The sequence below is a fragment of the Sinocyclocheilus anshuiensis genome, unplaced genomic scaffold (genome assembly GCF_001515605.1).
Source record: "Sinocyclocheilus anshuiensis isolate Anshui unplaced genomic scaffold, SAMN03320099.WGS_v1.1 scaffold1827, whole genome shotgun sequence".
Classification (NCBI taxonomy): Eukaryota; Metazoa; Chordata; class Actinopteri; order Cypriniformes; family Cyprinidae; genus Sinocyclocheilus; species Sinocyclocheilus anshuiensis.
Genome location: NW_015552696.1, coordinates 151,215 through 156,481, shown reverse-complemented (window position 1 = coordinate 156,481; position 5,267 = coordinate 151,215). Strand labels below are relative to the sequence as shown.

The following is a 5,267-nucleotide window of genomic DNA, read 5'->3' as shown; positions in this document are numbered from 1 at the left end:
GAGAGAGAGAGAGAGAGAGTGTGTGTGTGTGTGTGTGTGTGTGAATGTTTCTCTCCTCACTCTCTCTGTGCGCTCGTCTGCTGCGGTTATCATGGACAAGCAGTCTTCATATCAGCAGGTAAAAAAAATCTCTTCCTCTGTGTTGATTAAGCTTGTATTTTAGCTCCTGCTGAATGCTTTGCTCTTTGCATACTGGCTTTATTCAGTCTGCATTCTGTGTTTTGTGGATCAGCAGCTCCGCTAGATGTTTACAATGTCAAATACTTTTCACGAGCAGTTAAACAAATCTATTAAAAGAAGTCCACATGCATTTTAATGAGTCTACTTACCACATTAAGAGTAATTGCCTATTTAGTTGAAGATGACTACCACAAACATAAAGAAAGTAAACAGTTTTGCTTAAACAAGTACATCTTTTTACTGGAAAACAAGGTGAAAATGTATATTCTTGTTGTCTTGCTAGTATCTCTGTACATCACTGTTGAGGTTTTTCCAACCGAATGAATTTGCTGGTTCTGGAGCTCAGATGGACAGGAAGTTCGAAGCAGTGGGGTAGAGGTCTGCGCGGGACTGTTTTTTTTTAGTCCCGCTCCCGCAAGGTTGTATTCCGCACCCACCCGCTCCCGCTATATATTCACTCTTTGTTCACCCGCTGTCCGCTTAGAATAATTTTCTTCCCGACCCGACCGTTCCCGCTAAATTTAGATCTCGTTTCCAGAATCTCACATTTAAATTTCCGCCACTGAAAGAAAGAGAGAGAGGCTGTCAAATAAAAGTGTATTCTGCACAAAATTGTGTTATTTTATTCGCCTTGTCAAGAGTCTTGAATTTATTGACTTTGACTTGAATTAATATGAATTATCTTAAGACACAAAATTTGTTTAATATTTTATTTTAAAATACAGACCCCGCAAATAAAACGCGTGACGGTAAAGCATGCGTGCAGCGCGTGCATAACAGTCCTGAGCGCACGCTGTACCCTTCCGGTGGTCAATAAGAATAAAACGTAGATATGCTGTTCTAAATGGACGCGGGGAACGGGATATTGGTAGACCGCCCGCTCCCGTTCAAATTACACCAGAGTTACCGACCGCTACCGCGTTTTATTCGGGAATTTAATCCCGCGGCGGAAAAAAACTGGTCGGGTCCCGCGCCGCGGGATTAAATTCCCAAAGACCTATACAGTGGGGTGTCATTTTGAAAATTAAAATGCGCTAATATTGGATGATAGCAAGGTTTGGACACCAATATTCATAACAGACCTGATCTATTAAGTAAAGTAATGCAACAAAAAGGGCATTCTATTATAAGAGCGCTGCATGATCAAGCAAAAAAATTAAATGTGCATCGAATTGAAACCATTAAACTGATAATGAAGCACATTTTCCCGTGTTGATTTGTAACAGAGCTGAATCTTTGGTGAACACACAGAGGGCATCACAAATAAACCCTTTACTTTCATTAGGGGTGTTGGAAAGAGTTGCTGCATGTATTCTCTTTTCTATTAATTAATGTGGTTTCTCTGATCCTCCTCCACATTCACTGCCTCATTTCACCCCTTCACTCCATTTTCAAAGCGTTCTCTCTTTCGCCCACACAGCACATTGTTGTACCTGCCAATTCGCAGCTCCCACACACACTCTCGCCCACTAACACCCAGCCACACGAATGCAGTGGTGCCCCAAGCCCACACACACACACACATTAACACCAAACCATAATAACACATAGGAGCAAAGATGCCTTGAGTGCTGATGAGCTTTTCCTGAACTTTCGCACAAGCATGCATATATTTAAGTGATGTCAAACGAGTGCTGTTGTACTGAATAAGTATCCAACTACAGCTGTTATAGCTGGGCTGATATTCTGTATAACAGCACAGTTCCTAGTGTGAGATGTTGTTCAGTTGTTCTAGATATGTTGTCACTATTCTAGACAGTTGCTTCTGTCTTTTCCTGACTGACTTTAATTATGGTTATAGGACTCTTAGTTTGAAAAAAATACTCACTGGACTATTGCAATAATTACAAAAGAAACGTATGGAAACCTAAAAGTGCTTACACACTAAGAACAACAACAACAACAACAACAACAAATAAAATAATTGACAACAAATCTCACCAACATCTAATCATGCCATCATGCCATTCAAAAGTTTGGGATCAGTAAGATTTGTACGTTTAAAAAAAAAGAAGTTTCTCATGCTCATCAAGGCTGCATTTATTTGATCAAAAACACAGAAAAGTTTTCTATTTTAATATACTTTAAAATATAATTTCTTTCTGTGATTAAACCTAAATTTTCAGCATCATTTAGTGTCACACGATCCTTCAGAAATCATTCTAATATGCTGATTTATTAGTAATGCTGAAAACAGTTGTTGAAAACAATATTTACATAATAATATACATAACCGTTCAATTTTTTTCTTTCTTTCTTTCTGCAAAAAAAAAAATTTTTTTTTTTAATTTAAAAATTTTAAATTTTATTCAGCAAGGGTTGTTAAATTGATAAAAAGTGATAGTAAATACTTATGTTGTTAGCGAAGATTTATGTTATAAATAGAAAGTTATTTTTAACTTTTTATTAATCAAAAAAATCCTGAAAAAAGTATCAGATGTTCCAAAAAAAAAAAAAAAAAGCAGCATAACTGTTTCCAACACTGATAATAAATCAGCATATTAGAATGATTTCTGAAGAATCATGTGACACTGAAGACTGGAGCAATGACTGATGAAAAAAAGGCCTCTAACACCAGCTTGCTCTATTCTTTTTCTATTCTATCTGTTTTCTTTTTTCATTATATAATAAAAAAAAACACTTGCATATCATTGCTCTTTTGTTGATTTTGATTCCTTTCATTGTCCTCATTTGTAAGTCGCTTTGGATAAAAGCATCTGCTAAATGACTAAATGTAAATGTAAATGATGAAATTGGAATTGCGGTGGACCCAGTCGACCCTGTAGCTGGGCCTTGGAGCAGTGGCGGACACAGCCCATAGGATAACTGCAAGGCTGTGGAAGAACACCAAGAGCCGTCGAGCAGGAGGCGTGAAACAGAACAGGACCATGGGGAAGTGACGGGACATGGAGCATGGACAGATCTCACAAGTCTGGTGAAATAGACATAGAAGCATAACCTGGAGAGACATGGCAGACACATGGACACAGGCCGAGGAACAGCCGACTCAAGGGACTCAGCAAGCTCATGGAGCACGGGGCCTCTGCGACAGAAATAAAGTGAAAATTTTCCACTAAGACTGTTATCCAAGATGACAAACACTGGGGTTCTTCGGAAAGCTCTGCAGCATTGCAGAGACCCTCTCTATACCACCACATTTTCCAAAAACATCACCTCAATGAAGGACTTTCCTTAAAAGTCTTCCCTTAACCATTTGTCCTGTTGTCAGAAGTAGTGTGAGTGAATATGGGTCTACTATTGGCACTTTTGACGTAACACTTTTCCACATCCACGAACAGCATAGCATCTGCAGGCTATGGAAGTGATATGGCAAAGTTAGTGTGGAGGTGTTGTTGTGGAGGCGGTAAGATGCAAATGTGATGTCACGCTGTGGAGAAAGAAGACAATTAGTTGTTTTGGCTGCTTGCTTTCTTTTTCTGCAGTGAGAGATTTGTGAATTCTAAATCTCAAGTTTGTAAGTTTCCATGTCAAAAAATCAAGAAAATTTGGATTCCTCATGTCACGACTCCTTTAAAGGAACCATTAAGAAACATTCATTCGAAAATTCATTAAGATTTCATTTTAAGATAACACAGACCCGAACTGAATTTACACAATTTGAGCTGTTATTCAGTGGAAAACCAAGAGAGCTGCTGCTATATCATATGAAGCTCATGAGGAGGTGGCTGTAACTAAACCCACAGTTGGCAACCCTGGCAGCGAAGACACTGGCAGAGTCGTTACGAGTAAACCTGCTTATGTTGACTAAGAAAGAGCAGTTGAAAGAGGCATTTTTCAGATGTACTTCCCAGAAGAACTAATATCATACAGCATGATACATGTCTCATATAGAGCGACTCTACAGTGTGCCAGAGGATAAAAAGATACAGGAACGGAGGTGATAGAAGAGTCCCTGGACCAAACCCATTGTGATGATCCCTAAGCTGGACCGCTATACAATGCCCTGTGCACTAAGAATTAGACAACACATTCAGTGTCTCCAGATTCAGTGCTGAGATTTCCTTGAGCCATTGGCAGTACTAGATGCTTCACTATGGCCTTCATGGGGCATCTTGAAAAAGATTTTACCAAAGAGCCTGCTGCTTGAATGGATTTATTAGGGAAACTGCGCAAATGCGAGTAAAACAAACAATAATCAGTTTAATCTAAAGGTTGCTGGACTCGATTTAATGTTCCTTACAACTTACCAAATATCTAGTGGTCCATGATATATTGGTATGCAGCCAGGAATCGTGTTTTCTGACATTTATATGTGCCTGATTTCGACGCCGGGGAAATACATGAAGCAAATTGGCCTGTGAACGCTTTATTTAAATACAAAATAGGTTGGTCTAAATCCGGGTGATCACTTACATCAATGTTATATATATATATCTGTCATGACAACTCTCGGAGGGATTGGCATGGTAATGTACATGACAATGTTAATGTATTTGGTCTTGGCGGAATAGATCTGCTACGCTGCTGCTGCGGCAGAGCAATTACCGAGACTTGCTATTGCCAATACATCCACAACATGCTGCTGTGAGCATGTAAGAAATATTGCTGCTGCAAATATAACATACATGAAATAACCCCCATATAGTGTACATGAATCACCTCATAGCAGATCTATACAGGTGGAGCTGGGGAAGGTGGAGGGTTTCTGAAGCAAGCTGCAACTGCTTCGGCAAGCACTAGTCATATATTTGAATGCTGAGCAACGAGCTCATTGGCTACCGATACAGGAGAGAACCAATCAGCTGTGCCATGTGATAATGATGTCATTAGGTCAGATTGAGCTAGCTCTATCGGACTGCGCCATCTAGAGTTTCATGCCAGAACGTTGAAATTCAAGCAAAGGCATTTAGCGCTGCTGTCAGTGAATCATGACTTAAGGACTACAACGACAACAATGGCACAATAAGAAATAAAAAAAACATTAAAAAATCTTGCCTACCCAAAACTTTTGAACAGTGTTGTACCATTAACCCTGTGAAAAACAAAAAAGAGATTTCAATTCTGTATTATGAGTATTTAGGAGACTCATTGGACCTGTGATTCTTTCCTTACAGAATTGAAATCTC

The 5,267-nt window shown here is 39.2% G+C and overlaps 1 protein-coding gene across 1 annotated transcript in view; it reads left to right on the top strand.

The window, feature by feature from the left end:
• The first annotated feature begins 44 nt into the window (after positions 1-44).
• Positions 45-5,267, top strand: part of LOC107667688 (coiled-coil domain-containing protein 136-like) — a 49,529-nt gene continuing 44,306 nt past the window's right edge. The window contains exon 1 of the mRNA XM_016459414.1: positions 45-118. The gene's annotated coding sequence lies outside the window, so the exon portion shown is untranslated. The remainder of the gene's footprint in view (positions 119-5,267) is intronic.